Source organism: Procambarus clarkii, chromosome 36 (assembly GCF_040958095.1).
Source record: "Procambarus clarkii isolate CNS0578487 chromosome 36, FALCON_Pclarkii_2.0, whole genome shotgun sequence".
NCBI classification, from domain to species: domain Eukaryota; kingdom Metazoa; phylum Arthropoda; class Malacostraca; order Decapoda; family Cambaridae; genus Procambarus; species Procambarus clarkii.
In genome coordinates, this window is record NC_091185.1 from 26,923,947 (window position 1) to 26,948,187 (window position 24,241).

The 24,241-nt window shown below is 39.5% G+C and overlaps 1 protein-coding gene across 1 annotated transcript in view; it reads right to left on the reverse strand.

Moving 5' to 3' along the window:
• LOC123756241 (uncharacterized) overlaps positions 1–24,241 on the reverse strand; it is a 579,026-nt gene that overhangs the window by 76,580 nt on the left and 478,205 nt on the right. The gene's annotated exons all lie outside the window — the stretch shown is intronic.

A 24,241-nucleotide genomic window follows, 5' to 3' on the forward strand; every position in this document is an offset into this window, starting at 1 on the left:
GAAGCTGGGAGCTGGGAGAGGGAGACACACACACACGTGTAGGGAAGCTGGGAGATATAAATACAGACAAAGAAGAAAGAAGATAAAGAAACAGGAATGTTAGGAATGTGGGAGAGGAAGAAATTGGCCGTGAACGAAAATGGAACAGAGGCAGTGGACGGGCCCCCAAACTGTGGTTAGGTTCTGTATATATTTCAATGAATTCTAAATTATAATTCATTGAATAATGTATTATAGTATATTGTATAATGTAAATCCAATAAATTCTCATGGCCAATTATTGGTCTTTTGCTTTTTTCCTTTTAAATATGTACAATGACCCTGTAACTTTTAAATATGTACAATGAGCCTGTAACTTTTAAACATGTACAATGACCCTGTAACTGTGTCTGAGTATAACTTCTTTCTAATAACTTTGAACTTATGGAACGACTTTCAGTCTCTGACACCAAAAAATTTCTGAAATTTTTATGATAAAGAAACACTTCCCAGTAACTAGAGAAACAATTATTTACCCATATATATTTTTCCACGTTTGGGGAATTATATTTCTGTTTCTAATAGAAATAGATATTTGCTAGAACTATCTCTATCTTTAACGAAAACCAATTTGTTACATATGAATTTCTTCACTACGGATTTTGTAATATGTTTTAATATTTGCGAGAGAAAGAGAGAGAGAGAGAGAGAGAGAGAGTGAGAGAGAGAGAGAGAGAGAGAGAGAGAGAGAGAGAGAGAGAGAGAGAGAGAGAGAGAGAGAGAGAGAGAGAGAGAGAGAGAGAGAGAGAGAGAGTGAGAGAGAGAGAGAGAGAGAGAGAGAGAGAGAGAGAGAGAGAGAGAGAGAGAGAGAGAGAGAGAGAGAGAGAGAGAGAGAGAGAGACAGAGAGCGAGAGAGAGCAATTAAATTAATGTTAGAATAATTTTAATACCCAATATTTAGCCACAAACCTTTCAAATAAATTGCTAAATAGCCTTCCCGGCTTGGTGCCTTCTTTGATAATTAATTACTTTCTGATATATATATATAAACATCACTTCCATAACATCCGACTTTCCTGCTTCTTAAATTCTTCACACACACACACACACACACACAAGCTCTGAGAAGCGGGACCAAAGAGCCAAAGCTCAACCCCCGCAAGCACAATTAGGTCAGTACAATTAGGTGAGTACACACACACATACACAATACGTAAGTGTGAGGCGCCAATGAGAAGGATTAAGACAGAGGAGGACAGCTTGAGGCTTCAAGAAGACCTGGACAAGCTGCAGGAATGGTCGAACAAATGGTTGTTAGAGTTTAATCCAAGCAACTGTAATGTAATGAAGATACTTGTAAGGAGCAGAAGACCAGATACAAGGTATCATTTGGGAGATGAAATACTTCAAAAAAAAAAAAGCAGCGGCATATGCCAGGTTGGCTAACATAAGAACGGCCTTTAGAAACTTGAGTAAGGAATCTTTCAGAACATTATATATCACATATGTCAGACCAATCCTGGAGTATGCGGCTCCAGCATGGAGTCCATATCTAGTCAAGCATGAGACTAAACTGGAAAAAATTCAAAGGTTTGCCACCAGACAAGTACCCGAACTGAGGGGTATGAGCTACGAGGAGAGACTACGGGAATTAAACCTCACGTCACTGGGAGACAGAAGAGTTAGAGCGGACATGATCACCACATACAAGATTCTCATAGTAATTGATAGGGTAGATAAAGACACACTTTTTAACACAAGGGGCACACCCACTAAGGGACACAGGTGGAAATTGAGTGCCCAAATGAGCCATAGAGACGTTAGAAAGATTTTTTTCAGTGTCAAAGAAGTAGACAAATGGAATGCATTAGGGAGCGATGTGGTGGAGGCTGACTCCATTCACAGCTTTAAGTGTAGATATGATAGAGCCCAATAGGCTCAGGAACCTGTACATTAGTTGTTTGACGATTGAGAGGCGGCATCAAAGAGCCAGAGCTCAACCCCCGCAAGCACAATTAGGAAAGTACACATAAAATAGTAGTAATAGTTAGAAACAGTTGATTGACAGTTGAGAGGTGGGCCGAAAGAGCAGAGCTCAACCCCCGCAAGCACAACTAGGTGAATACACACGCACACACACATACACACAGCAGAGGCAGCAGTGGAAGCAGAGTATGCCGCGCCATCATGGAGTCCCCACCTGAAGAAACACATAAAGAAAATGGAAAAGGTTCAGAAGTTTGTGACGAGGCTCGTCCCAAAGTTACGAAGGTTGGGATATGAAGAGCGCCTGTAGAAACTGAACCTTATGACACTAGCAAAAAAGAAGGAAGAAAGGGAATATGATCGGAACGTATAAAATACTCAGGGGAATTGACAAAGTGGAAATAGATGAAATGTTCTCACGTAATATTAACAGAACGAGGGGAAATGGGTGGAAGCTGGAATCTCAGATGAGTTCCAGAAATGTTAGGAAGTTTTCTTTTAGCGTGAGAGTTGTGGAAAAATGGAATGCCCTTAAGGAGCAGGTTTTGGAAGCAAACTCTGTTCATAACTTTAAAACTAGATATGATAGGGAAATAGGACAGGAGTCATTGCTGTAAACAACCGATGGCTCGAAAGGCGGGATCCAAGAGGTAATGCTCGATCCTGCAGGCACAAAAAAGTGAGTACACGTACACTGATGATGATTTTGCTGATGATGCAAAGATTATGAGAATAATCAAGATAGATGAAGATAGACAGAGACTACAGGACGACCTAGACAAGCTGGAGGAATGTTCTAGAAAATGGCTACTAAAGTTTAACTCATGTAAGTGTAAAGTAATGAAATTTGGCCGAGGGAGCAGGAGGCTGAACACAAGGTATCAACTGGGAGGTGAAATCCTGCAAGAGTCAAATAGAGAGAAAGATATCTCTGATATCTTTCCAGATATATGATATCATATATCTGGAAAGACTACAACCCCCCAGATATATGATATCTGGGGGGTTGATATCACAGACGTAATATTGCGTCTTTCTTCTTCGAGGAAAGTCTAAGAAAGCTAAGCCTCACGTCCCTAGACGAGAGAGGAGTGAGGAGAGACATGATAACCACCTACAAAATTTTCAGAGAGTTGACAGGGTGTACAAAGACAAACTATTTGGCATCGGTGGAACACGAACAAGGGAAGAAAGGGAAGAAGTACCATTAACTGAGTACCACAGTGAGCCACAGAGACACTATAAATAATGTTTTTAGTGTCAGAGTTGTTAACGAATGGAATTCATTAGGCAGTGGTGTGGTGGAAGCAGACGTCATACACAGTTTCAAAGTGTAGATATAATAGCGTACAATAGGCTCAGGAATTTGCACACCGGTTGATTAACAGTTCAGAGGCGGGACCAAAGAGCCGAAGAGCAGCCCCCGCAAGCACAACTACACGAGTACACACACACACTCCGATAAAAACATCATATACTTGAAGGTCTCGGGCTAGAGGACAGGACAGCCGGCCATTACATAAAACTCTCACACACTAAAGAAGACAATGTCTGAAGCTAAAATACTGGCGCTGGTGAGTGCCCTTACCTGTGCAATTTAAGTTTTGCGTTTACGGTAAATTACCCTGTGAAATGTGGACTAATTTTCTTGTGTTAAGAGGGAAAGGAGCGGGAAAGGAGCACGTAGTAGGATGGTGCTGTAGTATTGGCAAGCGAAAGGAGGAGACGAAGGGAGGACAAAAATTAATCTTTTTCTTAACTTTATATACAAATATTTTCATAAGATCGTTGCCAGTGGCACGATTTATAAGGGAATAACTCTTAAGCTGCCGGGGGATGAAAACAGGTCAATTTATAGGAGAGTGGTATTTCTAATGGATTTCCCCTCCCTTAAACCTTCCCCCACTCTGCCCTAATATTTCTCTCACAGGCAAAAGTCACGGAATTTATGTCTCCAAAAATTATTGCATCTTTTCTTCAGCATCTTTACCCACGAGATTAGGCTAGCAAGAATCAATTTTCCAATAGTTAGGGAAATATTTTCGTCCCAAAATATGGTAGTAAAACTCGGTGCCCCGAGGCTGGAGAAAATAATTTTCAAGGTGAGGCAGAGCTATTCTTCCTGGGCTCTCGCATCTTAACGGGAAACAAATCGCTCTCGTTCGTAAATTCAGCACTTTGTCAGTTCTTGGTGTGAGTCTCTCTCTTCTCTCTCTCTCTCTCTCTCTCTCTCTCTCTCTCTCTCTCTCTCTCTCTCTCTCTCTCTCTCTGTCTCTGTCTCTGTCTCTCTCTCTCTCTCTCTCTCTCTCTCTCTCTCTCTCTCTCTCTCTCTCTCTCTCTCTCTCTCTCTCTCTCTCTCTCTCTCTGTCTCTCTCTCTCTGTCTCTCTCTCTCTCTCTCTCTCTCTCTCCCTCTCTCTCTCTCTCTCTCTCTCTCTCTCTCTCTCTCTCTCTCTCTCTCTCTCTCTCTCTCTCTCTATTCTCTATTTTCTGTCTCTCTCTCTCTCTCTCTCTCTCTCTCTCTCTCTCTCTCTCTCTCTCTCTCTCTCTCTCTCTCTCTATTCTCTCTCTCTCTCTCTCTCTCTCTCTCTCTCTCTCTCTCTCTCTCTCTCTCTCTCTCTCTCTCTCTCTCTCTCTCTCTCTCTCTCTCTCTCTATTCTCTCTCTCTCTCTCTCTCTCTATTCTCTCTCTCTCTCTCTCTCTCTCTCTCTCTCTCTCTCTCTCTCTCTCTCTCTCTCTCTCTCTCTCTCTCTCTCTCTCTCTCTCTCTCTCTCTCTCTCCTCTCTCTCTCTCTCTCTCTCTCTCTCATTTCATCATTGATAACTATGATCTCTCATGTGACACAAAATGCAATTTTTCATTGGGCAACATTTTCTCTTTGTACAAGAGCAATGTTTATATGCGCTGACAGTCTAGCAGTCTAGTAGCATCTAGCAGCAGTGTAGCAGTCTAAAACCAGTCTAGCAGCATCACCTAGACTCTTTGTGACGGCCAAGACTGTGTCTCTGGCCACGTTGATTTCATTCCGAATTTCTGGAGGAAGCTCTTAAAGAAAATTTATCGGACGACAACGTAGGCTGAATTACCCCAGTTTCTGTACCGTGTATTAGTCTCTGTAACTGCTATGTATTACAGAGAGGATAGGAACTTTACTAACAAAATGTATGATAGATTCTGCGGATTTCCTGCTCTAGCATGAGAGGAATATTGCCACCGTGTTGAGAGGTGTACTAAACGCCGTCACGCGAAAAATAAGGGATAAATCACTCTAAATTGCCACCAGACCTGAGAGTGTGACATTAGTAAATAGTGAGGATTTAAGTGAACATTTAAATTGCTTTAACGTGATGCATATAAGAGGAAATATAAAGGCATTGAGTGGGAATGAACTCTCGATGCTGGACTCTTCATAGTTCAGAAGTGAGAGTTTCATCCCGACCATTGTGAAAGATTGGCTCAAGATTAAACTGTCAATCCTGATATATTACTCTGCAGTAACTTTAATGCAGCACAAAAGTATAATAAGGCGAACAGTTCCATTGTATTTGGTAAATCTCTCCGCTTTAATGGATCGAATGACTTAAGGGGGACAGAATCGTAACACTTAATAGTTACGTTAATTGCAAATTACATTTTACGATTATATTAATTTAACATCTGTGTTGATGTGAGTTTAAAATTATGAGACAAAAGATATGTGGTCTAAATTTGACAGGATTTCTAAAAAGCAATTTTACAAAGATATCTGAGGTATCACATTTATTTATCTAACAAAGTGGATGAGTAATTAAACAGTCAGTGAGAGACAAGTGTAGTTCATTGAATTTATTCGATTTAAAAAAGGCCTCTTTGGTCTTTTCCAGCTGAGATCAATTCATTAATTTTAAGATTTAAACGTAGAAGAGCATTTTGGGATGTTAGAGGACCTCTGTTGTATTCTATTCAATGTGTTCTTGGATAGTCGTCTGTATGGACCATTAGTAGATCAAACTCACCTTTAAATACTACAAGTGAAAGGAAGGAGAGTTAGACACACCCGTGGACCATTCTAACCCTTAACTACCACAACCCTTAACCCTTAACAGCTAGGGGCCTATAACAGCTGAGTGGACAGCACTTTGGATTCGTAGTCTTGCGGTTCCGGGTTTGATCCCCGGCGGAGGCAGAAGCAAAATAGGTAGAGTTTCTTTCACCCTGATGCTCCTGTTACCTAGCAGTAAATAGGTACCTGGGAGTTAGACAGCTGCTACGGGCTGCTTCCTGGGGGGGGGGGTGTAACATAAAGGAGGCTCGGTCGAGGACCGGGCCGCGGGGACGCTAAGCCCCGAAATCATCTCAAGATAGCAAAATAGCTACCACAACTGTTTGTAAGGTCAGTGTAGAGGACCAGTGGAAGGACCATATGATAATACAAATGAATCTAACGTACAAAAGGTAGAAATTCCTCAACGTCCAGACACGATATGTATGGAATCAGATGGAAAAATAGCAACCAAACATACATTAACGTTTTAATGTAATTATAAGGCAAAAAAATAGGTTTCCGAGTCAAAACATATAACAATTAAAAACTAACAAATATACATACGTCTACGGAAATGATACCAGATAAAAAAAAATAGCGCAATATTAGCAGATAGATGCACAGAGGTTCTGAGTCTTAGTGAGCATTAGTGAGCAAATGAGTAAGAAAAGTGAGCAGAGCTCGAGTATCATATTTTGAGTTTTAGTGAGCATTTAGTGACCAAACTGCACAGGAGACGCCAATTCAAGATATCAGTGAGAAGAGATATATCAAGCTGAGCCGTGTACCACATGTATCGGTACCAGAGACCTCAATATCAATGAGGATAATATCTCTTATCTCTTACCAATGGATAATGATGCCCAAACAACCCAGCAGACGATGAAGAGACGTCGGCTTTTTGGACCGTCCCGGACGGTCCCATTGCATCAAGTCGATGCAATGAATTATATGTCACCGACCCTGGGTTCGATCCCAGGCGCCGGCGAGAAACAATGGGCAGAGTTTCTTTCACCCTATGCCCCTGTTACCTAGCAGTAAAATAGGTACCTGGGTGTTAGTCAGCTGTCACGGGCTGCTTCCTGGGGGTGGAGGCCTGGTCGTGGACCGGGCCGCGGGGACACTAAAGTCCCGAAATCATCTCAAGATAACCTCAAGATAACCTGACCCTCAGACAGAACAACACAAGGAGGGAAGAAATTCTTAAGAGGAAAGCGCCAAGCCATTACGACTATATAGCGCTTGGAAAGGGTCAGGATAAGGATTTGCGATGGGACGGGGGGAAGAAATGGTGCCCAACCACTTGGGCACCATTGGGGGAATGGTGCCAAAGCACAGCTATTGGAATGGTGCTTCCAATATTTTTTCTCTTCTGCATAATGGGAAGCTTACGAGGAGGCTCAGAAGCCAGAAGGACTGCTTGTAAAAGGCGAAATTATCTAAACAATCTAGAAATTAAAAGGATTTTTTCCTGCTGTGTATTTAAACAGACAAACGATTGGTAAAGATGGTATGAACAGGAATAATAAGACTCGAGATTGTAAAAAGAGAAAATAAGAATAAGAAATAAGAATTAGAAGAAAAATAATAAGATTAATAAAATAATAAAATAAAATAAGAATTGTAAATAACTGAAAAAGAGACAATTTCACGAAACAGAGAAGGAGAAAGGTTATAGTCACGTTTCCATTTTAAAAGAGTTAGATATTAATTGGGTAAATATCTCCTGAACACATTGTAAGGTGACAACGGCCAGATTGCTTGCATATATTTATAAAATCAAATCATCCGAAAGCAAAATACAACCTACGTAAGACTCCCCCTAAAAATATGCAGTCAAGGTATGGAACATTAGCTAAAATTTCACAAAATACCATCCGAACAGATTAAAAAATATACGAAAAATATAATTCTGTGACTTATGAAGAAGAACTGAACGATGGAGGCACACTGCAAGAAAGCTACGACATCTGTCACTCAACTCTGCAATAAAAAGTGAAAATAAAATTGATGTTGATAACAAAGAAGAACAAGATAAGAGGACTTAAATGTGCAATAACAACAGATATTGTACGAAGTGAAAACATAAGAGAAAGGGATTCTTATTCGATACTTAATAATAAATGGAAACAGAAAGAAATAATTATTTGGTGTTCACTGAAAAAACTTTCCAAACATTAATTATAATGTAATTAAGGTAAAAACCCATTACTTTATGAATTTAATATGTTCATGGATGATTATGATCAAGAAACAGCACTCGTCGCAACATGTAAAGTTTTACACACACACACATACACACACATATACACATACAAGGGCGCCTGGTGGCTGAGTGGACGGCACTCAGTAATCGTAATCCTGAGGACCTGGGTTTAATCGCCGGCGATGGCGGAAACCAAATCGGCAAAGTTTCTTTCGCTCTAATGCTCCTGTTACCTAGCAGTAAATAGGAACCTGGGAATTAGACAGCTGTTACGTAGCTGCTTCCTGGGGGGGAGGGGGGAGGGGTGAAAAAAATTAGTAGTTAGTAACAATTGTTTGACAGATGAGAGGAGGGCCGAAAGAGTTGACCTCAACCCCCACAAGCACAACTAGGGGAATACACACACACACACATACACACACACACACACACACACACACACACACACACACAATGATCTCCCAGAAGGTATAGACTCGTTTCCCTCAAAGTTTGCTGATGATGAAAAATTATGAGGAGGATTGAAATAGAGGATGATAGTAAGAGGTTACAAGATGACCTGGACAGACTCAATGAATGGTCCAACAAATGGCTGTTAAAGTTCAACCCGAGTAAATGCAAAGTAATGAAACTAGGCGGTGAAAACAGGAGGCCAGACACAGGATACAGAATAGGAGATAAAGTACTTCATGAAATGGACAGAGAGAAAGATCTAGGAGTTGATATCACACCAAACCTGTCTCCTGAAGCCCACATAAAAAGAATAACGTCTGCGGTATATGCGAGGCTGGCTAACATCAGAACAGCCTTCAGAGGTATGTCACTAGAAGAAGAAGTTCAGAGGTATGCCACTAGACTAGTCCTAGAATTAAGAGGCATGAGTTACGAGGAAAGGCTGCGTGAAATGCACCTGACAACACTGGAAGACAGAATAGTAAGAAGAGACATCATCACAACCTACAAAATTCTCAGAGGAATTAACAGGGTTGGATAAGATAAACTGGTGTGTGCAAATGAGCCACAGTTGTCGTTAGAAAGAACTTTTTCAGTGTCATGGTAGTTAACAAGTGGAATACATTAGGCAGCGATGTGGTGGAAGCTTACTCCATACACAGTTTCAAATGTAGATATGATAGAGCCCAGTAGGCTCAAGAATCTGTACATCAGTTCATTGACCGTTGAGAGTCGGGACCAAAGAGCCAGAGCTCAACCCCCGCAAGCACAACTAGATGAATACAACAACGTGAGTGCACAAAGGCAAAAGCACTTACAAAATACCCTCAACGACTAGATGAATACAACAACGTGAGTGCACAAAGGCAAATGCACTTACAAAAATACCTTCAACGATTACACGAATAAAATAGGTTTAAGCCGGCTTAGCTGCTGCAGAATTTGTTAACATAAATTAGAGGCAAGCAATTAGCGTTGCAGGAACGTCATGTAGTCTCCTTCCCACTCTTTCTGTGGGCGACGGTCTCTCTCTAACACCTACGGTGTGTCTCTCAGAGCAGAGATCTTCCTCTGACAACGATGTTTACAGCGGGGGATAGATCGGTAGATAGATAAACAGATAGATAGATAGATAGATAGATAGATAGATAGATAGATAGATAGATAGATAGATAGATAGATAGATAGATAGATAGATAAACAGATAGATAGATAGATAGATAGATAGATAGATAGATAGATAGATAGATAGATAGATAGATAGATAGATAGATAGATAGATAGATAGATAGACAGATAGATAGATAGATATGTACATAGATAGACAGATAGACAGATAGATAGACAGATAGATAGATAGATAGATAGATAGATAGATAGATAGATAGATAGATAGATAGATAGATAGATAGATAGATAGATAGACAAATACAATGTCTGTCTGCTTGAGGTTGGAGGCCAAAGGCTTGTGGCTAGCGTCACTCAACTTTGCACTGTGATTGCTGCTGGGAACATGACTAGGCTTGGGGAGTATTCGAAGCTTTTCACTTCTTAAGAGTGTCGTCACAACAGTTAGGCGATACATAGAGACTCATGATACACATTAACACCTAATACATACTCCCACGTGATATGTATACTGATATGTGGTACATATTGACAGATACAGACGAAAGGAGACAGAGACAGAGACACACAGACACACAAAAAGAATTAGAGACCTATAGATGTAGACAAAGAGAGAGACAAAGTTAGTAACACAGTGAGACAGAGACTGATGGACAGAGATAGAGACGCAGAGATGTAAAGACAGAGATCCAGAGCACTTAGGCAAGGAAACGAAAATAGAAATACACAGACAGAAAGAATGCGCGACAGAGACTTAAAAAAACGCTAAAAAGACCCAGAGACGGAGATAGAGAGGCAGAGAAACAGTGACAGAGAGACATAGATTAATAGACGGAAACAGAGAAACAGAGAAACAGAGATACATATAGAGGCATGGACATAGACACAGAGATAGAGAAAGACAGCGATAAGGGAACAGGAAATATCAGGATCCTCGCCCTGCAACTATATAGCCCTTGGAAGGGGTCAGGAAAAGGGGTCGGGATGGGACTAGGGCGGGGGTGGAGTGGGAGGATTGGTGCCCAACCACTTGGACGGTCTGGACATATTTATATGCTCTCTTGGACATGTATATATGTCTCGGAGGGGTAAAGGGAGTTTCCAGGTGTCAGAGGCCACATGTTTAGTACACACTATCTTCATAATTGTAACCATCTTCACTACACACTATCTTCATCACTGTAAACTATTTCCTCTCATTGTCAATGTTCTCACTACCGTCTTTATCACTGTCACCATTCTCACTGCCATTTTCCCTCACTGTAACACACTTTATTGCCATTATCACTACCCATCTTCATTATGAAACCTTCATCATTATAATCTTTCTTTGCTTCACACCTTTTTCACTATCACCATCTCGACTACTTTTCACTATAACCTTCTTGACTACTCATAACTGTTATAACTTGAAATTCTCACTACCTTCTCTCTCCTACACAACCTCCCTCACCCTTCACCACCTACCCTACACTTCACCACCTACCCTACACCTCACCACCTACCCTACACCTCACCACCTATCCTACACCTCACCACTTATCCTACACCTCACCACTTACGTCTACCCCTTCACCACCTCCCCCTACCCTTAACCACCACCGTCCCATTCACCATCTTTCCATTCTTCAGCACCATCCCTTCAGCACCAAACCCTTCACCATTTTCTTTACCGTTACAAAACTTTCCTCATCACTTAGAACCTTCCCTACCCCTCAACACCATCACTACCTCTTCCACACTATCCCACCTCTTCACCACCTAAACCTTCACGATCTTCCCAAAACTTTACCAACTCTCTACCATTCATCTTCCCTAAGCACCTTAAGGGTAATTAGGGAAGATTATCTGAAGAAGGGATTTAAGGCGGTGAACATCCTTATCCGCCGGCTAGAATGAAGGTCTATCGCAAAACCTCCTGGTTGGGCACCGATTCGGGACTCCAAAAACACCCGGTGAATTCCTTAAAAATTCCTGGTTGATAGCTTTTTTCCTGTCGCAGTTGAGCTGGTTAAGACAGGTTTCTGGGAATCACCAAGTGCCAGATTCACGAAGCAGTTACGCAAGTACTTACGAACGTGTACATCTTTCCTCAATCTTTGACGGTTTTGGTTACATTTATTAAACAGTTTACAAGCATGAAAACTTCCCAATTAACTGTTGTTATTGTTATAAACAGCCTCCTGATGCTTCGGAGCTCATTAACTGTTTAATAATTGTAAACAAAGCCGCCAAAGATTGAGCAAAGATTTAAAGGTTCATAAGTGCTTGCGTAACTGCTTCGTGAATCTGACTCCAGAACATCGGTTCAAGTCATCTCAGTGCCCAAAATGATTCACATATATTGTTTACTTCCCATTTTAACATAGTAAAGGACGGGGGGTATTGATATTGTGCAAGAATTCAGTGTCAAAATGAAAATAAAAATTAATGTTTTAATTAAAAAATTAAGCCTCCTGGTGCCTTCTATATTTTCAATTTAACATAGTGGTAAAAAATAAATCAGTTTTTTATGATGCTGTAGCAATACCATTGTTATGATTTTGTTTCTTAATACATTGGTGTTTGAAGCAATGAAAAACATTATATTCTGTAGCATTTCTTGTGGTGTTATTCTCTTATCGGTCTGACGCACGACCGTCCCGACTGACTTAGATGATAATTAAGCCATAAAACAAATAATATATAGACAAAGCCATAATTTAGCCATATAAACAGAAGAATAAGCAGGCGAGGAGTCACAATAACGTGGCTGAAGTATGTTGACCAGACCACACATACTAGAAAGTGAAGGGACGACGACGTTTCGATCCATCCTGGACCATTCTCAAGTCGATGGACTTGAGAATGGTCCAAGACGGACCGAAACGTCGTCGTCCCTTCACTTTCTAGTGTGTGGTCTGGTCAACAGAGGAATAAGAAAGGGATAATTGTTTACTACATCATTCAGAAAGGAAAGGCAGCTTTTAGATGACAAAAATATTTCTTGGGCGGATTTTTCTATTGTTATTGCTTAAAAATATATTTGATTTCATAATAGCATTGTTAAGGATCGCGAGAAAGTTCTTATTTAACCTTGCGAGGCTTAGGGCCCAGGAGCTGTGGCTGCTTGGTGACAGCTGTCTATAAGTAGGTAAAGCAGACACAATAGCTTTTGACCAGCTAACAAGTATACTCTAGTTTTGTACGCCCAACAGCTTGGGCTGGACGGTTAGAGCGACGGTCTCGTTTCATGCAGGTCGGCGTTCAATCCCCGGCCGTCCATAAGTGGTTGGGAACATTTCGTTCCCCCGTCCCATCCCAAATCCTTATCCTGACCCCTTCCAGTACTATATAGTCGAAATGGCTTGACGTTTTCCCCTGATAATGCCCTTTCCTCCCTCTACTTTTAAACCTATTCCAAGACTGAAGAAAACTCTTTAAGTGTAAATACACCGAGAAAATGTGTACATCACTTGATAAATATCTGTTTTCATGTGATCTTATAAGTTTAAACTTTGATCCTTTCAGATCAAATGTTTATTTGTATAAGAAGAGTATTTAAAGTTAATAGTGGCATTTTCAGCAATATTTTATTTTCCCAAATACTAGACAAGATTGTCTGGAGCAGCAATGAAAGGCTTTCATTAACGATGGAGGGAATTTTCAGAGGAAAGCGCCAAGCCGTTACGACTATATAGCACTTGGAAGGGGACAGGATAAGGTTTATTCTGATAAGGATGGAAAAGGGGGGAATAAATAATGGTGCCCATCCATATGGACGGTCGGGGATTGAACGCCGACCTGCATGAAGCGAGACCGTCGCTCTACCGTCCACCTTAAGCTGGCCAATCAACGGAAAATATAAAATACAGTCGAAGTTACAGAAGCGTCTGTAGACTTCTGAACTCAAGTTATCAAGTCCAGCACCAGAGTTTACTTACCAGCCAGAAAGTGTATTTAAGTTCAGAACACTGACAGCAACTAAAATAATCCCTCAGTGTATATAAATCCCCCAAAAATGGAGTGAAAATTTTCATCCCGCGAGCCCCACAACCGCTCTAGCGTCAGCGCTCTGTATTAATCATCCCTCGTTATTCCTGAAAACTCATGGACGAGGGCAGAGAACATATGGTAAACAATTAAAAAATGCCAACCAAATTAATTGAAAAACTATCTTGCATATTGGGGGCTTTGACTAATTAACTGCCAAATCTGGTTCACTGTTCTATCCAGGGATTCATTTCTCTCTAACGAGTCGGGTTTTATTACTCTCTCTTAAAACGTAACTTATCTGGACACAAATATTGAATTATTATTGCATGCGAAGCATAATATATATTTTGAACAAATCCCAAGGGCCGTGACGAGGATTCGAACCTACGTCCGAGAGCATCCCAGACGCTGCCTTAATCGACTGAGCTACGACATGGTAAAAGAATTGCAACCAGAAGTTCTCCTGAACTTACTTGGATCCTGCAGCCTCTCCGATATCAAAGTAAGTTAAGTACTTGGATCTGGTTCAGAACTTCTGGTTCATAGAGTCATAGCTCAGGTTCAAGTCATAGCTCAGTCGATTAAGGCAGCATCTGGGATGCTCTCGGACGTAGGTTCGAATCCTCGACACGGCCTTTGTGGAATTGTTCATTTGATGCATCACACTATTGTGATTTCTGTGTGAAATGAAGTAAGGGCGAAGAGGTAGAACGAGCTATTGACATAGCTCGAGTACATGGGGGAGTTGTGTAAAACCCTGGTTTGTGTCTCGGAGAGGCTGCAGGATCCAAGTAAGTTCAATAGAACTTCTGGTTGCAATTCTTTTACCATGTCGTAGCTCAGTCGATTAAGGCAGCGTCTGGGATGCTCTCGGACGTAGGTTCGAATCCTCGTCACGGCCCTTATGGATTTGTTCATATGATACATCACGCAATTGTGATTTCTGTGTGTAATAATACATATTGTTCTATTTTAAAAGCACATATTTTATTACTTTTTCATGACATATTCTTAAGGTATTTATGTACAAGATATAAAATCCTAGTAATATTATTCCATTATAATTAAAAAACAAATAAATATTTAGTTTTATAAAATTTTAATTAATGTTTCCAACAACAAATCACTTAAGTCACTTGACACGCCAAACCTTCGTTATAACAACAAATCAAATTCGAGCCGATTCTGCTAATCTCTCCTTTATATATTTCAATATAAATACAAATGAGAAAATCCCATGAATTAAAAGCGAATTTTGTAAAAAATAATGCAACTTCTCTTATCGCTAAACATCGCTCAACATCGCTCAAGGTCACAGCATTCCAACTGTATTTTTTCAATAACAAGGAGTTCCCGCAGGAGTACGAGTAAGGATGTTGGTAAGGGAAGCTCCAAGCCATTACGACTGCATATCACATGTCGTAAGGTCTGGATAAGGATTTGGGACGGGACGGGAGGGAAGGAATGGTGCCTAACCACTTGGACGGTCGGGGATTGAACGCCGACCTGCATGAAGCGAGACTGTCGCTCTACCGTCCACCCCAAGTGATTGAGATAGCTCACCTAAGAGTAGTTAAGACGTATTAAGTTCAATCCAGTTTTCTGATATTACCCACGAAAAATTAAAGAGGAAGAATGATAAGCAAATATAACTACGAACACATTAAATATTAATAATAATATTTTTTGATGCCAGTACAGATGATTGCACACTGACCTTGTCCAGAGGGGGAAAAAAGATAAAAAGCAACATCACTGAAACACTAAAAACTATCTTGCAAGCGATGGTTGCAAGTTATTGCAGTCCCAGAGAAACCCATGTGAAGGTTATCTCACGGAGGAACTAAATATATATATATATATATATATATATATATATATATATATATATATATATATATATATATATATATATATATGTAACAGAGTAACATGCGACAAATGTCAAGAACTATTTCTTCTCGTGCAGGCGATGAGTCAGAATAACATGGCTGAAGTAGTCTGACCAGACCACACACTAGAAGGTGAAGGGACGACGACGTTTCGGTCCGTCCTGGACCATTCTTAAGTCGATTGGGTCCAGGACGGACCGAAACGTCGTCGTCTATTTCTTCTCCTTATCAAAATATGCGATATACAAACTACATTATTCACCTTGTGTATGTATTTGCATAGAAAAGTGCAGTTCTTGCTTGCAGTAACTGAGAAACTTACATAAATTATAATAATCTTACAAAAATAAATAATAATATCAGTATCAATAATAATAATAATAATACTAATAATAATAATAATATTATTATTATTCGTATTATTATTATTATTAGTATTATTATTATTGATATTATTATTTATTTTTGTAAGATTATTATAATTTATGTAAGTTTCTCAATAATAATAATAATAATATTATTATTATTGTTAATAATATTAATATTATTAGTAATAATATTTATTAACAGTAATAAAACTCAGAAAAAATTATTGTAGTTATAGTCGTAATAATAAAAATACTTCTACAACTACTATTACTAATAATAATAACAATATATATAATAATTAGTAATGGGAATATCTTTTCACAGACATAATAACATAGGATAAAAACCACACTTGTGCTTTTGTGAAATTTACCTAAGAAATTTACACCAAGTGTGTCGCACTCTCCTGAGTGCTTTGTCAAGGTCTGAGTGTGTGATCAGGACCAGACTTACATCTCAACGTTAAAATAATACTAATAATGATACTAATTATAATAATTAAAATAAATAAATTATTGCCAAAGAAATCCCATTAACGAAAAGTATGAATGAGAAAAATCAGTAGGAGCCCTGAGGAGGATTCGAACCTACATACTGGGTACTCCCAGGCAAACGCTCTAAACCACTGCTACACGATATGGTCAAAAGCATTGCCTCCTGGGATTCAAATGAATCCTCTAGGGGTCCCTGAGGCTTCTACTGAAGCATATACAGGGTTTCCCCTGATTAGGGAACGGTTAATGTAACCCAAAGGTTACATTAGGTTACATAAAGACCATTATCTATTCGTGTTACCATTGTTACACGACTCAGTAATGGTCCAGAACGGACCGAAACGTCGTCGTTTCTTCCCTTGCTGGTGAGCTGTTGGGTCGCCATTCATTATACACTTATTGCGTTTTCTAGATATTGCAAAAATATATATTTTTAATCAATCATAAAGAAGGTTCACTCTATCCCATACGTCACAATGAGATATCTTCCACTAATAAATAATAAATTCCATTTTAGCTGATATCATAAAATATTTGGACAATTTACACTCCCACTTGTTTGTCTGGCCTCCGAGGCAAGACAAAAAGGGCTATAAAGCCAAGATTTATGCTCGTATTCGCAAAGTTTCCCCAAATGTCTCAGAAAACTATTGGGAAGACTAGCTTTAAAAATTTATTTTGCAGGATGACAAAGAGCAGCAATACATGTCTATGCAAATGAATGGTTCAGGGTGCATTAAGAGAGGCGCTGATCTACAACACAGCTTACGATCTTTCTCGTTAATTCATATTTGTTTGGCATAGTCCATAAAGCTTTCTCAGAACCAGAGGAGTTATAATTTATTACCTTTCATGAAAAGGTTACTTCCTATCTCAGCTAAGACATTCCACCTACAATAATTAATTTATAACAGTGCCCCTGTTAGCCTATTCTAAGACTCACTTTCTTCATTATATAACATGTGTAAGTAGATAAATAAACATATCGTACTGGCTGGCGAAGCGTTGAAATCAGGAATTTCTTTCACTTACTCGTATTTCAAGACTCACTATGACTGAACCTGTTCGTTTTTGGAGCTGAGTCAGAGTAAAGAGTTACACATCATGGTGGATATTGAGCAGAAGTGACATGTTATATGTGATTGATGACGATTAAGCCACCCAAGAGGTGGCACGGGCATGAACAGCCCGTTAATGATACATGTGTGTGTCTCGCTCTATTGTATGGTGATGTGGCGCAAGGAACATCTATCTGTTAGTTCCTTGTCATAGCACACATCACGAGAACAATCCCTAGTCCCTTGTTCCTCAAGTCCTTGTTTCTCAAGTCCCTGTTCCTCAAGTCCCTGTTCCGCTAAACATGGAATACATTGACTCCCATTCCTAAGGTGCCACATGCACCTTGCGTTACGGAACACCTCTTACTAGTTCTTCCTCTCAATTCTCCGGAACACCACAAACCACCAGAAACCTCCTTCTTAATTTTCCTGGTACGCTTTGCCTCGCGAATCAACTTCCTCTCATAGCGTGTCAGTTCCGTGGTAAACGAAGCATCGCAATCACGCTCGCTGTACATAAAACGCCTTCTCTCTCTCTCTCTTGCGTGTTGCAAAATATAATATTTTTAATATAATATATAATCAACAGTTTCGTAAATAATTCACTGGCGTTTTTTGGATGAAATAAATGCACATTTCCAGGGAATATTACCTGGCGCCTGTCTAATAGAACGCCGAGCCCCTTCAAGCAAATACGCTTTCCTCCGAGGTAGAGGCTAGCATGAACAGTCAACTGTTGTCTGCTTAACGAGCAGAAGGCACGGCCCAGGGGGTGAGTGGGGAAGGCAAACGAACGAGTGTACCTGGCAACGATCCCCAGAAATGAGAGAGAGCACCACGAGAGAAGAACAAGAATAACAAAAAAAAAATACATGAACAAGAATAATATAAGAACTCAACACCTACTTATTGTTCTTGTTCAAGTGCTTATATCTTTGTCGTTTATTTTCTTTTTCATAGCTGAGGAACAGGTAGTCAATTTTTAGTCACGTTTATTGATTATATATATATATATATATATATATATATATATATATATATATATATATATATATATATATATATATATATATATATATATATATATATATATATATGTCGTACCTAGTAGTCAGAACGCACTTCTCAGTCTACTATTCTAGGCCCGATTTGCCTAATAAGCCAAGTTTTCCTGAATTAATATATTTTCTCGAATTTTTTTCTTATGAAATGATAAAGCTACCCATTTCATTATGTATGAGGTCAATTTTGTTTTCTTGGATGTAAAATTAACGTAGGTATATGACCGAACCTAACCAACCCTACCTAACCTAACCTACCCTATCTTTATATGTTAGGTTAGGTTAGGTAGCTGAAAAAGTTAGGTTAGGTTAGGTTAGGTAGGTTAGGTAGTCGAAAAACAATTAATTCGTGAAAACTTGGCTTTTTAGGCAAATTGGGCCTTGCATATTAGGCTGAGAAGTGCGTTCTGGCTACTAGGTACGACATATATATATATATATATATATATATATATATATATATATATATATATATATATATATATATATATATATATATATATATATATATATATATATATATATAAACCGTTAAAGAAGGTTTCGTTGAAGACATCATAAATAGAAAGGTAAAACGCCATGCAACCTCTGAAGAGTCAACCAACACAACACCTGTATCTCCTGTTAGACTATTTTACAGGAACTTCTTTTCGACGGCTCATAAAACAGAGGAAAGGGTCCTGAAAGATATTGTTGATAGGAACGTTATCCCTACAGACAAAAACTAGAAAATACAATGACAATTTATTATAAAACCATAAAAACGGCAAATCTACTCATGAAAAACTCTGCAGATACCAAGCAGAATGCCTTAAAGGAAATCAACGTCGTCTATGCCATCATATGCCCACTTGGGGACTGTCAGCCCCAAAGATCTCCGTATACAGGCAAGACAACAACGTCTCTTTCCAGGCGATTAACAATGCACAAACAACAGGGCTCCATCAAGGAACATATATTCTCTTCTCACAACCAGACCATCATCAGAGAAATCAGAAATTAAGCAACACAGAAATCATCGATAGATACAGCGATAGCAGGAGACTCAACATCAGCGAAGCCCTACACATCAAAAAGTCAACACCAGCAATCAACAGCCAATTAACGCATAACTATATTTTACCCACCTCAAGACCCCGAACGAACATAGAAGCAGCAAGAGAAAATATGGGCCAAAAGGCCTTCTATAGTTACTTCATTCTTCTGTTTTCATGTCCAATTTATACCCATTGATTCGGGTTGTGTCACCTCACCCAAAACCAATATAAGCATGATATATGATATGTGTAAACCAGTCTTTGAAAATGTAAGACGCCCCTGTGAAATGCGCTTAGGCGTCAGACCAAAAATAAAAATGTAAAAAATCTATTTTTGAGAGTTAATTTTTCAGTTACACTTGACAGTGAAAAAAAACGCAAGAAATATTGAGAAGATTCATGTTAGAATTATTAATCTTACCCTTTCGGTCATATTCAATGGCATTATATGTATGGGAGGTCAGTCTTCTCGAAAACATTTGACATCCTAATGAAGGATGTCATTTCCCAATGACATCCTTCATTGGGAAATGTAAATTGGTTTACAACGTTTGCTCTATAAAGAGGGTTTTACTGTATATTTTTTGTGGTGGTCATTCCAATAGAACTAGATCGAAGGTGACATCCTTCATTGGGAAGTGTAAATTGGTTTACAACGCTTGCTCTATAAAGAGGGTTTTACTCTATATTTGGGGCTGTTCTTAGGTATTAAATCAGCAGTCATTTTTGAGTTGTAAATAATACAATTATGTATTTTTATTATTCCTTCTTCTGTTTTATGCTGTGAGCTCAAAGTGGAATTGAAATAAAGCTTTGAGGAAGGGGTTTGTGGGTGTAGCGGTTGTTGTTCTCTGTGGGTGTAGCGGGTGTTGTTCTCTGTGGGTGTAGCGGGTGTTGTTCTCTGTGGGTGTAGCGGGTGTTGTTCTCTGTGGGTGTAGCGGGTGTTGTTCTCTGTGGGTGTAGCTGTTGTTGTTCTCTGTGGGTGTAGCGGGTGTTGTTCTCTGTGAGAGTAGCGGTTGTTGTTCTCTGTGGGTGTAGCGGGTGTTGTTCTCTGTGGGTGTAGCGGTTGTTGTTCTCTGTGGGTGTAGCGGTTGTTGTTCTCTGTGGGTGTAGCGGTTGTTGTTCTCTGTGGGTGTAGCGGTTGTTGTTCTCTGTGGGTGTAGCGGTTGTTGTTCTCTGTGGGTGTAGCGGTTGTTGTTCTCTGTGGGTGTAGCGGTTGTTGTTCTCTGTGGGTGTAGCGGGTGTTGTTCTCTGTGGGTGTAGCAGTTGTTGTTCTCTGTGGGTGTAGCAGTTGTTGTTCTCTGTGGGTGTAGCAGTTGTTGTTCTCTGTGGGTGTAGCGGTTGTTGTTCTCTGTGGGTGTAGCGGTTGTTGTTCTCTGTGGGTGTAGCAGTTGTTGTTCTCTGTGGGTGTAGCGGTTGTTGTTCTCTGTGGGTGTAGCGGTTGTTGTTCTCTGTGGGTGTAGCAGTTGTTGTTCTCTGTGGGTGTAGCGGGTGTTGTTCTCTGTTATATAACTTTTCTAAATATTTTCTGATATGAGGGTTGACTTTTCTCTTCGTGTAGCCTTTGGTTATTATTACTTGAAAGCTTCTGGCCAGTTCTTTATGAATGTTATGGCAGTCAGAACACTGTGTAAGGGCTTTGCGTGTAAATGAGTTTAGCACACAAGTCTTATATCTGTCTTACATCTGTTATATGTATATATATATATATATATATATATATATATATATATATATATATATATATATATATATTATATATATATTATATATATATATATATATATATATATATATATATATATATATATATATATATATATATATATATATAAAACATTCTAAGGAAACTACTCCAAGCTTGTACTAAAGAGGCACCCTTCTTGAGCCCGGATGGACACATGTATAAGCAAGTAGATGGGGTCGCCATGGGTTCTCCCCTAGGTGTCCTGTTTGCGAACTTCTACATGGGTACCATCATGTCTTAGTCGACATGAACTTGAAACCGGCCATATACTGCAGGTATGTTGACGACATTTTTACACAGGTACCTGAGGTCAGACATCTGCAGGAGCTGAAGGAGGCATTTGAGCGGAATTCTGTGTTGCGTTTCACTTACGAGATGGAGAAGGAGGGGAAGCTGCCCTTTCTAGATGTAACAGTCATGGAAAGGAGCGGAGGTTTCCACACTTCAGTCTACACTAAGGAAACAAACATAGGAATGTGCCTAAATGCCAACAGTGACTGCCCAGACAGGTACAAGAGGAGTGTTGTTAACGCATATGTCTCCCGTGCTCTCAGCCACAGCTCAGGATGGAAGCAAGTCGACGAAGAACTCTGTAGGGTAAGGCAGGTCCTAGTCAACAACGGCTTCTCCAATGGTTTCGTTGACGACATCATAAGAAGGAAGGTGAAAAGCCATGCAACCTCTGAAGAGACAACTAACACAACACCTATACCCCCTATTAGACTATTTTACAGGAACTTCTTTTCCACAACTCATAAAACGGAGGAAAGGGTCCTGAAAGATATTGTTAATAGAAACGTTATCCCTACAGACAAAAATCAGAAGATACAATTGACGATTTACTATAAAACCAAAAAAACAGCTAACCTACTCATGAGAAACTCTCCAGACACAAAACAGAACGCTTTAAAAGAGACCAATGTCGTCTATGCCTGCAAATGCCCACTTGGGGACTGTAAGCCTCAAAGAACTCAGTATATAGGCAGGACAACAACATCTCTTTCAAGGCGATTAACGATGCATAAGCAACAGGGCTCCATTAAGGAACATATAATCTCTTCCTGCAACCAGACCATCACCAGAGAAGTCTTAACAAAAAACACGGAAATCATCGATAGATAGAGAGATAGCAGGCGGCTTGATATCTGCGAGGCACTACACATCAAGAAGTCAACACCAGCAATCAACAGCCAAACAATGCACAACTATATTCTACCCACTTCAAGACTCCGCACCAATATAGAAGCATCAAGAAATATGGGCCAATAGGCCCTTTGTAGTTATTTCCATCCTTACCTTTAAACTTATCCAATATTATACCCAATGTTTCGTGTTCTGTCTTGTGTTTTCACCTCATCCAAAACTGTTGTAACATATCACCTCACCCAAATGCAGGTATATAAAATGAAAGCCGTTTAAATTATAGCATAGTAGGACTCTGTTTAGTGTTTGCAGGTTATAGTTGTGTGTGTGTAAACTAAAGTCTTTGAAAATGTAATAAGTTATTATGAAACGCGTTCAATTGTCGCGTCAGACTAGAAATAAAAATGAATTTTGGAGAATTGATTTTTCAATTACCATCGACAGTGAAAAGAAACATAAGAAATATTGAGAAAATTCGTGTTAGAATTATTAATCTTACTTTCTCGGTAACTTTGCCCATAGTAGCATAAAACAGACGATCCTCCCATAGTTTCAAAAGACCGGCCGCCATAACAGAGTAAATGGGTAACTCTTTTTTTTTTTGTTATATTTTTACACTACTTGGCTCCTCCACCATTTGACTACCGTCATGCCAATGAGGATGGTAAAAAATAATATTTTAAAAGAATAAGAGGGTGACATACCTCCTTCACTGCTCGTGGTAATGAAGGGGGAATAATGTCATATTTCCTTTACCAGGCATGATAATGAAGGGGTATAATGATGTACCTGACTGGTCATGATAATGAAGGGGTATAATGACGTACCTCACTGGTCATGACAATGAAGGGGTATCATGACTCCACTCACCAGTCATGATAATAAATAAGAAATTAAATATGATGATTATAATGCCTTAAAGCATTATAATCGTCTGATATTATTATGTCTGCTAATAAGAAATAAGAATAAACATTGTTATTTAGTACTAACATCAATCAATGTCCATTTACACACGTGAAGGTAATTTTGCTACCGGGTGTAGCAAAAATGCAACAAAAAGCGAAGCTACCGATTATGTCAAAAAATTACAGAAAAACTACCTTTAATTAATATTTTTTTTTCAGCTTTGCCTCGGGAAGATAAACTTAATTCTGCACTGTGCTGATTTAACTTATTAAGCCCAATAGGCAAATATCATATTTTCAGAACTTTAACTATATTTTGAGTCATCCTGTTATTAACGAGACAATGAATATGTCCAGACAAAAACATCATTGCACACGCCACTGGGGTTGGCCATATTGCTCGTTCTTGGACAGTTATACTGAGAATTTCACTCCCTTTCCACCGCGAAATGGTTGTGAGTCAAGAGTGAAAGTTTCCTCATACTCTCACCCACCTGAGTAAAAAGTGTTTGTGACTTTGAGTGCGTCACAGAAGGGACGGTCGTATCGTGGTACGAAATATTTTTAAATTCTAGCTTTGAATTCCCCGGCGGAGGCGGAAACAAATAGGCAAAGTTTCTTTCACCCTGATGTGCCTGTTCACCTAGCAGTAAGTATATACCTGGGAGTTAGACAGCTGCTACGGACTGCTTACTGAAAGGGGGGTGTAACAAAAAGGAGGCCTGGTCGAGGACCGGGCCGCGGGGATGCTAGGCCCCGATATCCTCTCAAGATAATCTCAAG